Source organism: Mus caroli, unplaced genomic scaffold (assembly GCF_978045245.1).
Source record: "Mus caroli unplaced genomic scaffold, Mus_caroli_1 scaffold_8, whole genome shotgun sequence".
In the NCBI taxonomy this organism is placed as follows: domain Eukaryota; kingdom Metazoa; phylum Chordata; class Mammalia; order Rodentia; family Muridae; genus Mus; species Mus caroli.
This window is the reverse complement of record NW_028227263.1, coordinates 113,977,926-114,000,038: the sequence shown is the minus strand read 5'-3', so window position 1 is coordinate 114,000,038 and position 22,113 is coordinate 113,977,926. Positions and strand designations below refer to the sequence as shown.

The 22,113-nt window shown below is 41.2% G+C and overlaps 1 pseudogene; it reads left to right on the top strand.

Moving 5' to 3' along the window:
• LOC110297470 (V-type proton ATPase catalytic subunit A pseudogene) overlaps positions 1-20,613 on the top strand; it is a 28,206-nt pseudogene extending 7,593 nt beyond the window's left edge.
• Positions 20,614-22,113: the final 1,500 nt, after the last annotated feature.

Sequence of the window (22,113 nt, the reverse complement as noted above, 5' to 3'; positions counted from 1 at the left end):
AATTTCCCATTTTCAGGAAATGGGTGAAACTAGAGATTACACTGAATCTGGTAAGCTGTTTTATCTGTCCAGGCTGCTGACTCATTTGTAAATTAGGCTTTTGCAATTTTGTCTGTATTGTTTTTTAATTAATTTATGTTAATGTATGGGTGTTTTTCCTGCATGTATGTATATGCACGTTTTAATGGTAGGTCCCTGTGGAGGTCAGAAGAAGCCATCAGATCTCCTGAAACTGAAGTTACAGTTGAAATAGTGTATGGTGCTCTGCTAATTAAGGTCAAAGCCTTATCAATTTTGGTATAACATTCTGGGGCTCAGTGCAAGTTTGAGGACTCCCTTCTTTGGAAGGTCTTCTCCTTCTCGGACTTTGTCTGGGGAATTCAAATCTCACCCATACCTCTACTTGCAGAATTCCACATAGCCATGGTTAAGATTGCAAGTTCAGCTTTCTTCTGATAAGAATCCATTCATCTAGCACCTGACATTCCTGAAATTATTCCCTATGTTATGAGGTATTTTGGTACCTTCAGCCTTCCACCAGTGACCTTTGCCCATCTTGGATGTTTCTGCCCACTCTCTCCTAAACCTATGTAAGCCTTAAATCACCCCAACTAATGTTGATCTACCTTCTGGTAGGTGGTCGTGGTATTTTTTGATTACTGAACATACAGTGCTTCTGAGCACCTCAGTCTGTCACATCTGCTCCTTTTGCTATTGTGGACCAATATCAGCCTAAATCCCCAAGGGTGGAGAGAGTCAAAATCATGTACTTTGTATTATGTTTTATTATGTCAGCTTTATTATAGCAGGTTGTGAGCTGGCATTTGGGAGCTGGGAATCAACCTGGGTCCTCTAAAACAGTACCAAGTGTTTGAGCCTTCTCTTTAACTCCATAAAGTGAGCATTTTAGGGATTTCTATTTTTTTTAAGTCATGGTGCACTGTAGCCCAGGGTGGCCTCAGACATGCTATGTAGCTAAGGATGACTTTGAACTTCTGATCTTCCTGTCTGTACCTCCAAATACTAAGTACTCAGGTGTATGCCACCATTGCAGTTTTGTGCAGGGCTGAGCATAGCATCAATCCCAGGGCTTTGTGCATGCCAGACAAGCACTCTATACACATAGCTACATTTCTAGGCCAAGAGTTACATATATGTTAAATATATTTATACAATAAAATATATCATAATATATTTTATATTATAATATGCTCTATTTATTACAAATAATAAATAAGAGTTAAATTGTATACGTACATATATTAGACAAATATATATATATATATATATATATATATACACACACACATACATACATATATATGAAACTTCAGGTTTTATCTTCCCTAAAACATAAAATAGTCTGAATGTCCATAGACACTTTGGGGCTTTCCTTTCTCTGATGGTCACCCAACAATTCAGGGGGTTCTATTTTGACTTATCTTAATATCCATCAATATGTAGGTGGCATTTGCTGTTTTCATCTGCTTCCTGAGGGTGCTGACCTATTTGTATCACTCAGTATCATGGCTGCTTTTGCAAAGTTGGAGGAGAATGCATAGGGCTAAAGCTTACCTAGCAACAAAAGTAGAGCTCCAGCAATGGATTCTCTCTGGCACAGGGAGTTATCTATGGAAAAAGATTGGATCCTTCTAGGGCAACTTCCAAAACATTCAAGGGAAATAATCATCTTGTAGGATGTGACTGAAAAGTAGGAACTGAGTTAGGCTTATAGGAAGCTACAGTGGAACACCAGGCCTTTTCCAGCTATAACTTCTAAGTTTCATGTCTCCTTAAAACTTTCCACACAAAGTCTCCTCTAATGGGGCAGTATTTGGAGATGGGGCTTTTGGGATGTGATAGTGAAGTTTTAATGTTGATTCTAAGGTGATAAATTGTTTTGAAATTGGGTTTTTGCTTTCCCAAAGTTGTAGTTATAATCTAATATTGCAAAGAAACTTAAAAGTTCTGAAATCTGTCCTCACAACAAGAGGAACTAAGCTCAGAGCAGCTTATGCGCGGGTTGTGTGACGTTCTTTTGTCTTGAAAACTGTGCCTAAGGAAGCTTTGGAAACTTGCCTCTCCTTGCTTCCAGGGGAATTTTCTTTTAGCTGAAAGAACACTATTGCAGATCTACCCAGATGTTGTTTTAATAAAGTTTAAATTCTAAGTTTATAAAAAGGGTCAATCAGGCTGTAGTATTTACCAGGACATTGCGATTTGACTTGCCTACTTCATGTAAAGTTATTAGAGATTTAAGAGTTTGTTTTTTCCTTTGCATTCTGATAATTGTAAAGGGTTTTGCTTCTAGCGAACTGGAAAATTTTGCCTGTAGGTATGGCTAGCATAGCTTTACATTATATAAGAAAAATTCTTAGCATCTTTGCCTCAATATAAGAAGCTAAGAGTTTGAATCTTTCAGTGTATATTGTTTCCTAAGTGAAAAATATGTTATTAGCTAATGCCTTTCAAGGGAAGTTTACTTTAAGAGCTTTTAAGTTCTGGGGAGTAGCTGTTGTTCCAGAAAAGATTCAGAGGCAATATTCTTTTAATATTTAGGGTTTTAGTTATATCATAATATCATGGTACAGAAAATCTAAGAAAGAGAAATTGATTTGCTTCAAAATTTTATTTTCAAAAGCTTCCAGGAGATGTTAATTGGCTAAGACCTCACCTTAAACTCACCACAGGAGAACTTAAGCCTTTGTTAGGTGCTATTAAGTGAGACACAAATTAACTGATAAAGAACAAAAGGCTTTGCAAAAATAAGAAAGCTTTTATAATTGTTATTAATTATAATCAATGGTAATTAAATATTACCTGCTTATTTTAGTTATGTGACCACAGCGATTCCTTGGCAACAAACATTGTTGTAAAGTCATCCTTCTTCACCTCAAAGTAAAGTTTTAACACCTATTAAGGCCTCTGTGGTGCTAATAAAGAATTATAAGATAAATTCATATAGTTTGAGATAACTATAACAAAAACTGTGTCTTAAGAACCTGACAAACAGCCGGGCGTGGTGGCGCATCCCTTTAATCCCAGCACTCGGGAGGCAGAGGCAGGCGGATTTCTGAGTTCGAGGCCAGCCTGGTCTACAGAGTGAGTTCCAGGACAGCCAGCTACACAGAGAAACCCTGTCTCAAAAAAAAATCCAAAAAAACAACCCCCCCCCAAAAAAAACCCAAAAAAGAACCTGACAAACTGTCTGTTCCTTGTTCAAAACAGCAATTAAATTGGTTATTACAGAATATTAATTGATCTATTGTGTACCATCATTTTAAATAAAATTGACAGTCAATATCCTAAAGATAAGTTAAAAATTGTTTTTATGCATGCTTCTGTATCTTTTATAAATTTATGCATGCATGCATCCCAGTTACTGTGTTTAAAAACAACCCCTCTATGGGAGAAAAGTACATGTGAATTGGATCACATGCTTATTATTTTGAGTTTCCTCCTGCTTCAGCACAGATAATTAAATTGTGTGCTGTGGATGGTGTTTTAAAAGGCTGAACAATCAAGCTTTACTTTGTATATTAATAGTCAATATTATATCTCAGAGCTTACAATTGCTTAAAATTGTTCATCCCTCAGATACTATAAATTCTCAAATTTGCAATGGTTCATGCATACATAACTCATAAGAAAAATTGTTGTTCTTTTAAGAAGACTGTTTTTGGACAGTTAAGAATTTGTCCTGGGTCGCCTGGACAAGACCTTAAGCCAATGCCATGCTAGATTTATATCTCAGGCAGATTACAGGCCTTACATAAGAATAATCTTGTTCTTTATTTAATCAAAACAGTAATGGGTTAAGATAGTATTTTGGTATTTTTAGAGAAGGTACATATCAAATTGTGAAAGAGTTGTTCTTGGTGTCCTCAGATTCTATCTGTTTCCTCATAGTGGTGCTAGTTCTTGAGGATCTATATTAATCAATTGCTGCAAATGAATGCTCTTATTTCTGATTAATAAATAAATAAATTATGCACATGTGACTATTAATAACTTTTCAAGCTTTCTAGTTACAACCGCTCTTCAAGAGAAACAATTGAAAGTGCTATTAGTCACTGCCTATGTTACATTAAAACTGACTATAACAGTCAAGTATTTGAGATGTTTTGCCAACAAATTATTAATTCTCAAGGACAAGGTATTGTGGAACTTTAAAACTTTAGCTTCTTAAAAGACAAAGAAAGGGGAAATTATATCCCCGTGCATATTATTTAGTGCATTTCCATGCACATTATTTAAATCATACTTTTATTTTAGAATTTTGAAATTTGGATGTCAAAGAACTTAATCAATGCCTTATAATATCTTAAGAGGATCTACTTATTGGCATATGGCTAGATCCTGAACAGCTACCTTATTAGGAAAGGGAAAAACATAGGTTCTCTCCACAGAACGCTGCAGAATCATGATGGCTAATTCATGTGACAAGCAGACAGGTGAGTTTGCTCAGTGCCCTGACTGTAGTGACAAGAAAGCTGAATTGGGTACATGTTTTCGACCCATCCTTGCTTGCCATTTTTCCAGTTTGGACAAGCAAAGCTGCCTTGCTTCAAGCTTTTTAAACTTATGGGACATAGAATGTTAAAGACTGTGGAATCTGACTTAGAAAGATTAGTCATAAGAAAGAATTATAATGATTCTTCTCTTTCCTTCAATGTGACCAGTTATTCTAACTCAATCTTGGACTGGTCTAGTAATTATTCCAATATTAGAGATTCCTATTGAAGATAGCTAAAAATCTTAATTACGTAGAAAAGTTAATTTGGAGGACAGCCTCCACTTCCAGAGACTCTCTGGCCTTTCTGCTAATTCTCAAAGCCAGCTCCCCCACACCTGGAGACCAGAGCCTGAGCTTGATTGTTGCTAATTTGCAACTGAATAAAGTACCTGGGCAAAGAAGCTTTTATACTGTTGCTTTTCACTGCCCCACCTTTGTTTCTCAAGCAGGCCAGCAATGCCCTTCAGCCTGACTACAGCAGATGTAAAGCTTCGCCTCCAACAGTGCAGGTGGCAGTTATTAATCTTCATCAAGAAGCATTCTAAGTACATAATGTGGCTTTGGTCTGATTTGGGAATAAGGTGTGCTATGAGGACCGGGCAACCAGATCTTGGAATCATACCAATCTAAGACAGGGGCACATGCCAAGAGGCAGTGGCTGTTAATAATACACCACAGAGCCATGTTTTGTGTAAAATAAACACAAACAAGCTGCACATACGCTCCTATGACACATAAGGATGATTCAAGACAATCTGATATCCTAAGGCAGGCACAGCCGCCAGCCACCATAATTCCCAGGCAGGACTATGGAGCATAAATAAATTTTATGCCTCGGTCTGGCTATTTTTATTATATAATCAGGGAGGAATTTTAGCCTCCCTCAGCCCTGAAGCAGGCTGATCCAGACTTTGACCTTGCTGCCACTGAGAAGGAGATTACCTAAGGTGGAGCCTTCTGACCTAGATGGCTCTTTTGTTCTATCACCTGCCACTGCTCTCTCCAAGACACTGCTACCCGCTGAGAAGCCCCTGAGATATTCTGGAGGAACATCCTATTCTGCACATCGCCTACAGGCTGACTCCAGACACCAAGAATGGACTGGCGGGAGATGGGCCTCCACCTTTTATAAGTAGACTCTCTTAGTAAACTGGCGGACCTTGAACAGAATCATGTCTTGGTCTCTATTAATCTCTCGCCATCTAAGTCTCTTTCAGCCCCAGCCTGCCTCCCAGGTGTACCCAGTTCAAGTAGGCCCAGGCTGGCATACAACAACTGACCAAGGTTTTCAGAAGACTTAAGGGGAACCTACTCAATAAAAATCTTTATGAGTTTTGATGGCATCCAAAGTTTTTCATTTCCTGAAAAAATATAAACAAATCTCTGTCCTCAGTGTAAAACTTTTGTGGAATTTCATTCTGATGTTAACACATCCTTCCTGTATATAGGATGGTTTAATTCCACAGTCTTGTCTATAACTCATTGTCTCTTAGATGCAGTTGTTCCTGTCTCATTATCATTCAAAAAATTTGTGGTTAGCAGAGCATTATTTCGTCTATGCCCAGAGACAAAGCAGCTTTTCCGAAAGGAGAGAGAAGAGTGGACTCATTTGTTTTCACATTTCAGCCATTTTTTGTTTCTCAGATCCCCATTTCCACCAGCAATTTTTCCAGTTTCACAGCCATTTCCCCAGTCTTTCTTGACAAATGTTTAGGAAGTAGAAAAAGAACAAACAGAAAATCCCATCTAGGAGTAGAGTGGGATATACCCCAGTTGTTGTGGCTGCAATAAACTTTTAATGCTGTCTTTAAAAAAATCCACCCCTTCATCTCTTCATCCCTTCATCCCCTGCTTTTCTTCTCTACTGCATTGAAATCACATTCCCATGCTGCCTTAGCTCCATGGTGGGCATCACTTTATTTTGCTATTTTATGGGTTCTACTTTATTCTACTCTTTTTTCCTCATCTTCTTCCACTGTTTGAGCCCCATAACACTAGATAAGAGAGAGAGAAAAAAAGGGAGAGCAGAAGACATCCCCAATTAAAGTCAGGGGTTTAAATGGGATGATATATTTTGTCTACTTCCTGCTGATTGGGGGTATCTAGTTCCTTGAAGTAAGTTTTTTCTTGTGGCAGAAGTCTGAGCTCCTACTATGTTTCCTGGTCTTATACACTCCTTGGTGCCAAGTGAGTATCCTTTGTGGACTCTAGGTTCATAACACTGATAAAACTGTAATGAGTTTGCTCAAGATATTAAAAGAGATGCTGAACAAGGGAGTGAATGCCTTTAATCCAAGCACTCAAGATGCAAATACAAATGAATCTTAGTGAGTTCAAGGCCAGAATAATCTACACAGCAAGTTCCAGGCTGGCCAGGACTAAATAGTGAAAATATCTCAAAAGAAGAAAGAAAAGGAGAGGGGAAAAAGCAGAAGAAAGGAAGTGGAAGAAGAAGAATAACAGGAGGAGGAGGAAGAAGTAGAAGAAGAAATTTAAATGAGTGCGTGTTAGTGGTACATTTCTTAAATACCAGAATGAAGAGAGAGAAGCAGGTAGCTCTCTCCACTTTTGAGCACAGTCTAGTCTATTTAGTGAGTTCCTGTCTCAAGAAAATCAATGATTAAAATGGAAAAAAATCAAATAACATCAGGAACGAAGGCAAGAACATCACTTAAGTCCCAATAGTCAAAGAATAACAAGTGAGGATAAAACACCTTTCTATGATGGAAATGAACACTGGCCAATCAAGTACATTAGAACAATATTTCACTAATGTTAAATTCTTTCAGTAAAAGGAGTAAGGAAGCTTTCTTCTTAGCTGTCTCAGGGAGACAAGAGTTACCTCACCCAACAAAATATCTTAAAGGAAAGTATATATAAAAAGCCACTAGCATTTTAGGAAATCCCAGGTAACCAAGTAGAGCTGTAAACCTGATGGATAAGCTCTGGGGTTTTTTAATCTGTAGAGAGAAGCATGATAGAATAGCCTCCTCTGACTTATATGTGTAGTGAAGAGAGTTAGGTCACAGCATCTTCATAGTCCCTAGAGCACCCTTAGCTTCCAGAAGGCAGGATACCTCCCTCAGAAGCAAGCTCTGGATAGACAGTGGTGAGTTGGAGGCTTGGGTCACAGACATCAGGCCTCAGTCTATGCAAGATGGCCTCCTAATGTTCTGTTTGGTTTGAATCTGGTTCTTTGTGTCCTCTAAGAGTTCCTACACTGAAAACTTAGTTCCCATCATAGGGTCTCAAGATATGACGTGATGGAGAAGCAGGACACAACTGGAAAGGTGATTAGGTCTCTAGGGTGTTGCCATGGAAAGGGACATATGCTATAGACTGGCTGAGTATTGGAGACAACCCACACACTGACTTGGCCATGTGATTAGTTCTATTTTCAGTCTCTCTGCTGGTGAGGGGATCTTCAACAGAGGCTAAAAAATGAGGCTGCAGGACTGTGGACCTGCAGCCTTCAAAATGATTAGTTTTTCTTTATAAATAGCCATGGTTATCTTATCACACCTTATGAAAAAACATAAGACACTTTACTTTTTTCAGCACATACTCTATAATGAGAGAGCCTGAACCTGTTGGGCCTTCCATGAGCCTCTGCATTATGAGGAACCTATCTATCTATCTATCTATCTATCTATCTATCTATCTATCTATCTATCTATCTATCTATTCTTCTGCATATGCCTGGTGGTGTGAGCCTGGGACCCATGTGAGGATATGGCTCATTGATGGAGCAGTAAGGCACACGGCCTTAGGACTGGCCACAGGACAACTATTTGGTGACTGGTGTGGGAAAGGATTTCCTGATATGGCCACAGAGCAGAGACACAGTTCAGGTCCTAAAGCTCTAGGACCCTGGGTCCTTACTCTGTGGAAGTAACTGGATCACGAAATGAGTAGTTGACATTAGGATAAACTGAGTTCTGGTTCTGGCCAGGTCATACAGATTTCCATGTTGAACTTCTGTTCACTGTGAGGGGTGGGAAGCCTCACTGTAGCCTCCCATAAGTCTGAAGCAGGCTGAGCCAGAACTTGACCTTGCTGCCACTAAGGAGATTATCTAGGGTGGAGCCTTCCTCCCTAGATCACTCTATTGTTGAGCCACACAGCTGTTCCTCTTCAAGATATTGCTATCTGCTGAGAGGCCCTGGAGCTATTTGGGAGATTATGCCCTGAACTGACTTTTGTTACATGATGATGATGACCCTCAGATATATGCAGCTCAAGCAGTGACTTGTCCCACAAGTTCTAAGAACAACAGGGGCTTCAACTTAATTCTACCCTTGAATGTCCCAGGCCTGGATTCCACAGAGTGGCCTTGGAAGTGCAGAGAACAGGAAAACAGATGAGTGTTTTGGGGCTGGAGTGGTAGGCTTAAAAAGTTAGGATTAAAGACCCAGGCTGGAGAAGGGTGCCAGGCCCCAAGCTTGTGCAGCTAGACTTGGAAGGCTGTGTCACAAAGGCTGATGGAGGCCAATCTTGTGCAGGGATCTAGTGTGGCTTGGCTGAGTTGAGCAGCGAGGTCCAGCTCAAGCAGCCTGAGAGTCCCTTTGTGCCCCATTCTCCTGACATCCTCAATCAGGTGTGTCACAATTCTGAATTCTCAGAGAAGCTTCAGTGGTGGGTAGGAGCACAATTCCTGCCCCTAACCAGACACATAGAGACTCACGATGAAAGCAGTTGCATGTGCCTTTTCTTCCTCTGTCAATGTGCTATCGACACATTTCTTGAGTTTTTCCTTACTTTCCAGTGTTTCAGGGTCATCTTTGTATTTTTCCACATTCTCAAGAAACTCTTTTGAGGTCCCGTAAAGAAATAGTTGGACATCATGTTTTAGAGCTGAGCAAATGCCACAATCTGGAACACAAAGACAAGATGACCCTCACTTGAAAGACATGCATCAGTACATCCCAGGGGATAGAGAGTGTGAAAGCCTGTAGATCTTGCATCCCTGACCCTACCACAGTAATACACACTTCCTCCTGAAGTTAGGAAGAGCAGGACAGCCCCAGGGAGCTTCATGGTAATGTTGGCAGGTACTCCTACCCAGCTTGGTCCCCTTTTATAACTGCCCTGGTCTGCTAGGTGGGCAGGGAGGGGCCAGTGTCTGAGCCTCTCCAGGCCACTACAGGATACATCTTGTCTTGGAACTTCCTGGGGGTGTGTGTTTGAGTTATTTGGAGATATGTATTTTGGCAAGATCCTGATCAAAAACCTGTCTCACCTTGTTTCTATTCTTAGTGATCTTAAGGTCACTTGTCATTTGACAGCCAAAGAAAAGTATGACTAGGGAGAGGATCAAATGGTCTCTCAATTAGACCTCCAGAGTGAGACCTGTGTCCCTCTGTCACACTGGAAATCTCAATGTTTAATTAAGAACCTTACTCACAATCAGTGTCTAGACAAGGCAGACTTCAGACCACTGGCCATGTGACCCCTGCCCTATATTTGACCTGACCCTATCTTCCATGTGCTTCATGGGTTCCATTGAACCAGTCTCTTCAACCTAAGCTTTTCCAGCTGTTGGAGGCATCCTTCACCTTGATCCTTTTGTTATTGTTGTTGTTGTTTTTATTTATTAGATAGAGTCCCTAAGCAAGGCCCAGGCTGTACTGGATCTATGTAGGCCAGGTTAGCCTTGAGCTCACAGAGTTCTTTGTGCCTCTCTCCCATGTGTGTGCTGGAATTAAAGGCAAGCACTGCCATATTTGCCTAAACCTGACTTCCTAAACCCATGGTTGAGGTTTCTTTGTTTTTGTTTTGTTTTTTGAGACAGGATCTTGCCCAAGTTAGTGTAGAGTCCTTAACCCTCAGAAAGTGTGTGTGTGTGTGTGTGTCTGTGTGTGTGTGTGTATGTGTGGTGGATCCATCTTTTCTTGGGGCTGTTGGTAAGCAGTGTTAACAATGCTTGGGTATGTTGTCTCACACCTTTGATGTCAGCTATTAGGAGGCAGAGGCTGTCCTATCTCTGTGAGTGACATGTCAGCCTGGTCTACTCACAGTGTTCCAGGTCAGGCAGAATTATAGTGGAGATATTGTTAACAACAATTAGTAGTGTGTTCATTAAGTTCACACTGCAAGTGTCTCCTTCTATTGATTTTCTTATAAATAAGGAAAGATTTGAGCGACCTGGCCCCCTATTTAGCTACTGCCAGTGTTTTCATTGCTGCTCTAGTGACTTTAACTATTGGTCAAAAAGCCAGCATGATGGCCATTTTCAGTTCACCACAGCTACCCAGGAAATACTAGAGTCCAATTTCTGCTGGTTACTGCAACTTCTGAAGGCTCAGTGTCATTCCATCTGCATCAGTGTCTAGCTGAGTTTTGCTACCACAGAATTCCAAATTACCCTTCAACCAACTCTTCTAGGGTCTAGGGGGTCCATCTCCCAATGCACGGGTACAGTAGAGGGACTATTATGAAGGGTGCTAAGAGGCAAGGCTGTGGTAGTCTCCATGAATGTCCCACCTGTGGAAGCAGACTGCTTAGGCCCATTCATTCAGCCAGCAGATACACTGGAGCTGTCCCCCTGACATCACCATTTTAGGCCTCATGAAGGGCTTCTCTTGAGATGAAATTTTTTCCTACTTTCAGAAGTGTGGGCTGTACAGACAGTGTTGGAGGAGGCTGAAGACAGCAGAGCAAAGCCTGAGGCAGGGATGTGACAGCTGAGGGGTCAGCAGGTTGAGCTGTGCAATAGGCGAAGCTACTTGCTGCCTGTGGTAGTTCAAGGACTTGACAGGTGAAGGGCAGGAGACAGAGGGGTCATGGAATGAAGAGAGGGCAGAGGCAAACTCTGAGGAAGGATAAAAGGGATCCAGAAGATAGAAACTTACGTGCTGTTTACCAGAAGAGTTCTAGAGAGCTGTTGAGTTTTGGAGACTCCACAAGAGTCTAGAGCCACCTCAATGTTGAGTGCCAAGGGCCTGGTTTCCTGTCCATGGTGTGAAGGAGGCACAGGTAGGCCTCTGGGTCCCATGCTAGTGTGAGGACTGCTCACCAGAGGGTACCACTGCTTCCTCTACCACCTGCCAGCTGTTGGGGTTGATCTCCTGCTGCTGTTAATTCAAATGCTAAGTACCGGACCCCATGATCTTGAATCCCCCATCCTCTGATTCTTTGGTAATGTGGTAAGCAAATTCTCACATACAGCAAATGTTGCTTTGTAAACTCTGCTCATCTTATTCTCTGTCTGGTTACAAAAATGTGGCTGCCAGCTAATACTGGAGAAAGGAGGGGTATTCTGGGCATTTTCTACTGGCCTGGGAGGGTCACATGTAGGGATCAGAAGGCAAGAGAAGAGGAGATGAGAAGAAAGAAGATGGAGAGAGGGGAAGGCTGCCCCCAGGCCTGATGGCTCAGGAGCATGTGACCAGGATCAGTGGACCATGAGGATAGGCTGATGGAGCAGAAATAATCTCAGTGACACTTGAACAGCAAGTAACATGGGGCCTATGGATTGGATGCAAGTTAAAATAGTACACAACCTGTTGGATCTAGGCTTACAGATTTTCAAATAATTTACCAATTTTTTGTCCTTTATGAAGGCTAGCTTAAATATATATTTCAATGACAGCCAGCTTCTGCTCACTATTGCCAAACATAGAGGGCAAAGAAGAGGTTGAAACCAGCCTGAGAGAGAATCCCCCTACTGGAGTACAATTCTTATCTTTTTGATTAAGGGGATCCCAGAGAGGTAACTGGGGCACACCTGCCTCAGCTTCCTATAAGTGGGGATCACGGGTAGGAGGCACCATGTCTACATCTCATTTCCATGGACTTTGCTGGTCAACTGACTGCTCTGTGTACTCCTGAACCTGGAATTTACCATTTAACTAGCGTGTTTGTCATTTGCAGAGACTCTACACTAGGTATGATACCATGTCTCCATAAGTGTCATCCAGGGGAAAACCAGGGCCTTCTTATTCTCTGCCCTCAGTGCCTAAAACACTTTTTCTTCATCTGCCTGGGAAATTTGTCACCTAAGTCCCTAGAGTGTTTCAAATACCAATATGTCCCAGGGAGAGCCAGCTATGCTTTCCATATGTGTGAGATACACACCTAACACCCATGTTGAGCCTTGGTCCCTGGTATGGCAGGGCTGAGCAGTGTATGGTGGGTCCTTAAGAAGCAGGGTGAACATGTTAAAATTTGCAAAACACATGAAACTCAAGAAGAAGGAAGACCAAAGTGTGGATACTTCGCTCCTTAGAATTGGGAACAAAATTACCATGGAAGGAGTTACAGAGTCAAAGTTTGAGCTGAGATGAAAGAATGGACCATCCAGAGACTGCCCCACCCGGGGGTCCGTCCCATAATCAGCCACCAAAAGCAGAAACTATTGCATATGCCACAGCAAGATTTTGCTGAAAGGACCCTGATATAGCTGTCTCTTGTGAGACTATGCCAGTGCCTGGCAAATACAGAAGTGGATGCTCATAGTCAGCTATTGGATGGAACACAGGACCTCCAATGGAGGAGTTAGAAAAAGTACCCAAGGAGCTGAAGGGGTCTGCAACCCTATAGGTGGAACAACAATATGAACTAACCAGTACCCCAAGAGCTCGTGTCTCTAGCTGCATATGTAGCAGAATATGGCCTAGTTTGCCATCATTTGGAAGAGAGGCCCCTTGGTCTTGCAAACTTTAGATGCCCCAGTACAGGGGAAACACTGGGGCCAAGAAGTGGGAGTGGGTGGATAGGGGAGCTGGGGTGGGGAGGGTATAGGGGACTTTCATGGTAGCATTTGAAATGTAAATGAAGAAAATACCTAATAAAATATTGGGAAAAAAGTAGCAGGGTGGAGCCTCTGATCTCTGTTTCCCACAATCCCCTGTTGCCCTTCTGCTGTGTACCCTGTGCTCAGATAGCACCAGGCCATGGCTATCTGAGGTTTCCCTTTCTTTGACTTTCAAGATTCCAGACCATGAAGCAAATTAATGTTTTTCCTATATACATTCCCTAGTCTTGGGTCTTTTGTCATAGCAACACAACACAGTTTACCACCCTGTAGTGTGCATGGATCCCTTGTATATAAGAACACACCTGACCTCCACCATAGCAAAAACTCTATGCCCAACTTCCTCTTCCCTCGATCCTTTTTCCTTGGCTGCCTTTGGTGATCTTTAGATGTTTGAAGGCTCTGGAGAGCAAGGCCTTTGCATTAGTCAGGGTTCTCTAGAGTCACAGAACTTATGGAGAGTCTCTATATAGTAAAAGAATTTATTGATGACTTACAGTCGGCAGCCCAATTCCCAACAATGGTTCAGTCGCAGCTGTGAATGGAAGTCCAAGGATCTAGCAGTTACTCAATCTCACACAGCAAGCAGGCGAAGGAGCAAGAGTGAGACTCCCTTCTTTCAATGTCCTTATATTGTCTCCAGCAGAAGGTGTAGCCCAGATTAAAGGTGTGTTCCACCACACCTTTAATCCAGGACGACCTTGAATTTAATCTAAACTTTAATCTAAACTTCTATCTCCAAGCCTCCAGATAAGGGTTACTGGTATTGTAGTTCATTCCAAATATAGTCAAGTTGACAACCAGGAATAGCCACTACAGCCTTCTTCTCCCAGGCTCAACACACATAGAAGTTCTTCACATATGCTGGTTAGGCTGACTGAAGGGTTAACCCACTTCTCTCAAGTCTATAAACAAGACCCTTCTTAAAACATGCAACACTATCTTCCCATATAACTTAGGTTTTGCTTACTCCCTTCCCCTCCCATGCCTATGTTATATAAGTGTTTGTATTCATGTAATTTGACTGGAATCTAATTTTAAGAGTACAGATTGTGTTTTCATATATCAGAATTAAAGAGTTTGTTGTAAAAGGCACTTGAATGTCCCTTTCTCTATCAGCTGGTGACACAGTGCAGTTTACTGAAGACTTAGAAAAGCCTAAGCCTTTGACTTTTACTGGTCAGCTGAGCCAAACAGGATTTACCTCCTGTAACTGTTTGGGCAATTAGGTGCCAAGTCCTGTGGCCTCCCTTCCCCCAGCCTGGAACCTGCCTGCTCTAGGGTGGAGCTACCGGCTCATTCGTCCTGCCACGCCCACTGCTGGAACCTGACTCTGCTGCCTGGAGGCACACACGTGTTCGTCCTGCTACTGGACCCTGGGTTACTTGGCGGGAAATTGGGTTCCCTCCCCCTTCCTTTATAAACTGAGTGTTTGGAAATATTAAATTGAGCCTCGATCAGAACTTGTTGTCCTGGCTTCATTCTTTTCTTCCGCCCTATCTAGTTACCTCTCTTTGCAGGGAACTGCCATTCTCAGTTGAACCGTTCGTGTTGTGGACCGCGGGCGGGCCACAACAGTTGGCGCCCGAACAGGGACCTGAAGAATGGCAGAGAGATGCTAAGAGAAACGATTGCTGTGTGGAGCTCCACAAGAAAGGAAAGAATCTTCGTATCGGAGGAGGAGCATCGGAGCAACGGACAGGTACACATGCTAGCGCTAGCCCAAAAAAATTTCAGTTTTGAAAGTGTTGCGGGGATGCAGTAGGATACGAAGCAAGTTTGAAGCAGTGCTAACCCAACACTGGTTCTACTTGGGGTCAGCAGTTCGTAAATCGGAACTAGATACGGAGACAGGCGGTGTGCCGCAGTTTTTTTTTAGAAAACTGCTTAGGTGGAAGAAAGAAGGGTTCTAAAACATGGATCAGGCAATTGTGTTTAGTTTTCAGGAGTTGCTTAAGGAAAAAGGAGTAAGGCTTGAAGTACAATTAGTAAAAAATTTTTTAGATAAGATAGATAGCTGTTGTCCATGGTTCAAAGAAGAAGAAACGATAGATTGTGGAACCTGGGAAAAAGTTGGTGAGGCCCTGAATATCGCTCAGACAGATAATTTTACCCTAGGTCTCTGGGCGCTTGTAAATGATGCTATAAAAAATGCAACTTCCCCAGGGCTAAATTGCCCTCAGGCGGAGCTTGTGGTATCTCAGGAGGAGTGCCTATCAGAGAAGGCCTCCTCAGAAAAAAATCTTCTTAACTCAAAAATTGATAAATGTGGTTCCTATCCTAAATAGTAAAATTTAAGATAAGATATAAAGCAATGCCTCTTTATTAAAGCGTTAAAGCTTGCTTTAATAGGTATTCATAGGTATTAATTGATATCCAAACTTCGTAATATGATAGTAATGCTTCTAATATTGATTTTAACAGTGATAAATTGTTTTAAACATAGGTTTTGCTTTCCCAAAGTTGTAGATATTATCCTAACCTTGCACAAAAACTTAAAAATTATGGTTAAATCTGCCATTGTTCCATTGACTGCAGCTTGCAGTTTGATTGCAAATTTAAGATTGATGCTCAGATTAAAAAGTATTTTACCTTTGAGTCAATACAGGGCTCTGGGCAGTCCCAGAGCGGCTTGTGGCCTTTTCTTTTGTTTTGCAAACAATGCCTAAAAAAGTTTTTCCCTGTGTTCAAGAAAATTTCTTTTTAACAGTGTTACAGATCTATTCAGATGTTTAAAATAATGCTTAAATTCAAAGATTTTTGCTTCTAGTAAATTGGTAATCACTAGAAAATTTTGCCTCTATGTATGGCTAATATAGCTTTACATTATGTAAGAAAAATGTTTATTGTTTCTGCTTCTTTACAAGAAGCCAAAAGTTTTAATCTTTCAGTATATATTGTTTCCTAAGTGAAAAATATTTTATTAACTAATGCTTCTCAAGGGAAGTTTACCTTAAATCCTTGCTCTCACCCAAAAGATTCAGAGACAGTATCCTTTTGTTATTTGGTGTTTTGATTTGCTGCAAAAGGTTTTACAAAAAATAAAGAAAGCTTTTATAATTGTTGTTAATTGGTAATTAAAAATTAGTTGTGCCGAAGACAATTCTTTGGCCAGAAAAAACATTATTGTAAAGTCATTTTTCTCATCCTCCCAGCCGATCGTTGGCCCACGTGGGCCCAACTAGCTGCTGTGGAGCGGAGTCTTAAGACACACAGTTGCCCCTATTCCAGCACAAATAATCTGGTTGTGTGCTGTAGATGGTGTTTTAAAATGCTAAACAATCAAACCTTAATTTATATATTAATAGTCAATGCTATATCTCTGAGCTCATAATTACTTAAAATTGTTCGTCCCTCAGATACTATTAATTCTCAAATTTACAATTGTTTATACATATTTTTAGTTAATAAATAAATAAATTATGCACGTGTGACTCTTAATAACTTTTCTAGCCTTCTAGTTACAACCGTTCCTTAAGAAAAATGATTGAAAGTGCAATTAGTCACTGCCCCTTTACAGCCAAATATTTAAAATGTTTTGTCCAAAAAGTTATTAATTCAAAAGGTTAGATATTGTAAAATTTTAAACTTTAACCTCTTAAAAGACAAAAGAAAGAAATTGTATCCCCATATATACTATTTAGTGCATTTCCATGCACACTATTTAAAACATACCTTTATTTTCAAAATTTGAGATTAAAATGTCAAATTTAATAAATGCTTTTTAGTATCTTAAAAGGATCTACTTATTGGCTTATAAATTGATCCTAAAACAGCTACCTTATTAGGAAAGGGAAAAACAGGTTCTCTCCACAGAACTCTACAGAAGCATATTGGTAATTCGTGTGCTGAGCTGACAGGTAAGTTAACTCAGTGTCCTGATTAAAAGGACTAAAGGATTAAATTCATGTTTTAGATCCATCCTTACTTGTCATTTTTCCAGTTTGGACTAGCTTCTAGCCTTTTAACTTTATGGCAATAGTACATCAGAGACTGTATATTCAGACTTAGTAAAATTAGTCATTTAATAGAGTCATAATGATTTTTCACTCTTCTTCAGTGTGACCAGCCATTCTAACTCAATCTTAGACTGGTCTAATATTCAGTTCAATTATTAGAGATTCCTATATTCTAAATTACCTAGCAAAGTTAATTCAGAGCATATCCCCCAAAGTCACCAAAGGCTCACCTTGCCTTTACCTTATTTGTCCTAAACTTTTTGCAAACTGACATTAAAGGTCAGTCTGCAGCGGAACGCCACTGGCACCCAGTTACTTCTAATTCTTATGCATTGGCAAAATGGAAGGACCCCCTGACTAATAAATGGAAGGGTCCAGATCCAGTCCTAATTTGGGGAAGAGGGTCGGTTTGTGTTTTTTCACGAGATGAAGATGAAGCACGGTGGCTACCAGAGAGATTAATTCGTCAGGTAAACACAGATTCTGTCTCTCCTCGTAAGTATCACCTTGAGGACTAAAATTCCTCTTGAGCTGGGAGTGGAAGCTCTCAAAAAACACTGTTTCCTCTGAGCCAATTCCCCTACAAAAGGCCGGAGACAAACTTTAGCTTTACAATTTGCATCTAAATAAAGTACCTTGACTTCTCCAAACAGAAAATTTACATTACTACACTCTAATTGTTTAGTATTCTTCCTTCTCTCAAGCAGGTCAATCTACATTCTCCGGTTCTCCGCCCCGCCCCTAAGAGCAAACAGGTGGTTCTGCTAATCTCCCTTCCAAGGACATCCCAGCATGTGGCTTTTCAGTCTAAGATAAGATTTAGATTTACCAGGAGAGCTAGAGAAGTAGAAATTTCATATATATTTACAAAGATTAGTTCTTATTTTGATAGATATAGGCTTAGTCCCTTAACTGGCCTCTGGCTTTTCACCCTTGCTGTTACTGCAAGGTGTCCTTAGTTCCTCAGGCTACTGGGAATAACAGAGATGAAGAGAAAAGACTTTTAGCTCCTATTTTAACCAAAATTAATGGTGTTAATAGTGACATAATTCTTGTCTAGGCCTTGCTAAATCTGAAGTTGACAAGTCTCACATAGAGGCCTCGCAATAACTCAGAATTGCGATACTGATTCATAATCATATGAATACAGTATGGGTACCGCTTGGCGCAAGAGATCACTGCGGAGGGAAGGTCCAGTTTGACCGTTTCTGAATTCCCTGTGCGACACACCTGATTTAAAAGAGGTTGGTATCTGACTCCAGATAAAAACTAAAAATACTTACGGCTCTGCCTCTCCTCCCCAAAAGATACCAAGAGCCACAGATGTGAGTTGTTACGATACTCACGGGAGGAATCAGGTTAATGTCCACCCAAGTCAAGGTTAAAGGCCCACTCATCTACGGATGAGAAAATCTTTTGATCACCTCTGTTAAGCATTGCCTATTTAAACTTAATTAACAGGGGGGAGAGAGATTGGAGACCTTGCTGTCGTAAGAGCAGGCCCTTCACTGCCTCCCACCCAAAAAATAAAAAAGCCAATTGGCCTTGTACTAGGAGCCAGCCAGTCTTAATCGCTTCTCACTGTTTCCCCTGCCTGTCACCCAAAATTGTGGATAATTATCAGTTCAGTGTTATTCTAAAATTGTTTAGCTAAACTCAGCCAGGGTTCCAACGCCCTACTTAAAAGGCAAACAGGTAGCTACCTATTCAGCACTAATTAGCATTATAAAGTCAGAGCCTACAGCCTCAGCCAGATACAGTTTACCATTAGAATAGTTAAGAAATCCCACGGAAATAGGTTTTTTCTTTAGCCCTAGGAACTTAGGCAGAACTATTAAACATAGATAATCTTTCTGCCACAGGCCACCACTTTTTTATTTTTATTTTTGTTATCTAATGGGGGGAAATGTGGCCTCCCTTCCCCCAGCCTGGAACCTGCCTGCTCTAGGGTGGAGCTACCGGCTCATTCGTCCTGCCACGCCCACTGCTGGAACCTGACTCTGCTGCCTGGAGGCACACACGTGTTCGTCCTGCTACTGGACCCTGGGTTACTTGGCGGGAAATTGGGTTCCCTCCCCCTTCCTTTATAAACTGAGTGTTTGGAAATATTAAATTGAGCCTCGATCAGAACTTGTTGTCCTGGCTTCATTCTTTTCTTCCGCCCTATCTAGTTACCTCTCTTTGCAGGGAACTGCCATTCTCAGTTGAACCGTTCGTGTTGTGGACCGCGGGCGGGCCACAACAAAGTCCTAATATTTAATTGTGAGTTCTCTGCTGAGTCTACTGGTAGTTGTTTTTATGACCTTGCATGTCCCAAGAGCTGCTGAGGCCTGTAGAATGTTCCCAATGGGGGCTCTATTCTGTACAGGGTTGGGAATGGAGGCAAGGACATTGTGTGGCTAAGCAAGTATCTACTGCTGGGTGACCCTACAGTACTCTGCTTTTGTCATGGTGTCTTATCACAGCTACAGTAATCTTAACTAAGACACATGGTAAACATATGTGTATGCATAAGGTGGCCAGGAACAGACAGTGATGTGCCTTCAATTGCTCTCTACCATATTGATATTTGTATATATACATTATATGTGTGTTTATACATATATATATGCATATGTACATGCTTATTTACCATTTAGTTTAGTTTTCTTTTATGTGTATGGGGATTGTGCCTGCCTTCACACCAGCATGATTTTCTTTTTTTTTTCTTTTTTTTTTTTAAGATTTATTTATTGATTATAAGCTGTCTTCAGACACTCCAGAAGAGGGCGCCAGATCTCATTACAGATGGTTGTGAGCCACCATGTGGTTGCTGGGATTTGAACTCTGGACCTTCGGAAGAGCAGTCGGGTGCTCTTACCCACTGAGCCATCTCTCCAGCCCAGCATGATTTTAAAAGTTATTTCATGATCATAGTACAATCCAATATCATGTAATTTAGTTTGTTGTTCAAATTCTTTGATATTTGTCCATTAGGAGCTGGTCATGCTTCCTCATGCCAGTTTCCACAGACATTTGTCTGTTCATGTGTTCGTGTGTTTGTGCTTGTGTTTGTTTGTGTCTGTGTATGGGAAGAGGTGCTAAGATATGTACGTTTTATGCAGTCATGTTTGTATTTCGTGTGGAGGTCACAGAAAGCACTGGATCCTCTGGAACTGGAGTTACAGATGGTTGTTAGCTGCCATGTGGGTGCTGGGAAGTGAATCTGCATCCTCTTTACAGCTGAGACCATCTCATATTTTTGAGACAGGGACTCTTAATAAGCCTGGAGCTTACTGATTTTATTAGATGAACTGGCTAGTGAGCCTTGAGTGGGCTCTCTGGTGCAGGCATTACCAGAGGGCACTTTGTGACTATCTGTCCTCACAGGTTCTGAGGGCTGAAACTCATGGATTCAAGTGTGCCCACTGAGAAAGTTTTTAACTGAATGGCCTGTCCCCCAAGCCCACCCTGATGCTTTCTTGAGGATATGTAGTTCACAGTGAAGGACTGAAGGGAAGTCAATTCCCAGGAGAAACATCTACAGATCCTCTGGAATTCTTCTGTGAGATGTACAAACTCTGACTTTCATTCATTTATCTGCCATGCAACTGTTAACACCAGCATGGGTTTATAGGTTATTTCACAATCATAGTACAATCCAATATCATGTTATTTAGTTTGTTGTTCAAATTCTTTGATATTCCTCCATTAGGAGCTTGTTCACGATTCCTCATGCTAGTTTTCACAGACATTTGTAGGTGTCTGTTCATGTGTTCATGTGCTTGTGTGTGTGTGTGTGGTGTGTTTGTGTCTGTGTATGGGCAAAGGTGCTAAGGTATGTGTGTGAGCATGTGAAAGTGTGACGGCAATTTGGAGGAGTTAATTCTCTTCTTCTACCAGGTGGGTTCTGGGATTTGAACTCAGGTCTTCACCTTCAATCACTGCACCTTTAATCAATAGCCTTCCGTTTTATTGTCTGAGACCAGGTCTCTTACTGAATCTGAATTGCACATGAGATTAGATGTGCCTGCCAGCACTATCATGGGTCCTGGGGACTTGAACCCAGGTCTTTATGGATGCATAATAAGCAATTTGCATACTTATCTATCTCTTTGGCTGTCCCTGTTTATGTGTGTTATGCTATGGAATAAGGCAAGGGGTTTTATATGCTAAAAACAATAGTTCCCATTTTTGTAGGTAACTAGTGAAAAAAATGCCGGGTTAGAAGTATCATTTCCGCTCAAGCTTTGAAGAGACACAGTCCATCACAGTGAGCTAGGCACAGTGAAGGAACTTGGGTGGTTGATCACATCTACAATCAGGAAGCAGTGAGGCACAGATACTTGTCCTCAGTTTGTTTTCCTCTTTATACCCATTCTATGCCCATAGTCATATGCCACATGAAAATCAGTCTACCCACATCAATTGACCAAGCCTAAAAGCTTCCACACAGAGCTTTGCTTTCATGGCAATGCTAAGCCTAGTCAGGATGATCATCAAGATTAACCATCACACACTGCAACCAAGGTGATCTTGAATTTAATAGCTTACTGTCTGGAGAAAAGTGTAGTACAACATCCAGCCGACAATCTTATTGGTGCTGAAAATGTCTTCCTTAGGGTAAGTAGGTTGATCTGAACTTGAGACAGTCTACACATACAAAGCTGCCTGTGGCCTGTTCAGCATTGTAGTTTATAGCTAAGCAGTCCACAGTAGCCTGTGGGGTTGTGGACAACAGAGTTCATGTACTGGGGTGAATCCCTCACTCTACCACTCACTGCTCTCACCACATGGACTGTACTGTTCAAATCTCTTTGAGACATGGTTCCTAACAGAGCTGAGAGGGGACAAGGTGAGCAGGACAACAGAAATGAGCTACCTTGGAGCGAAGCAGAATTTGT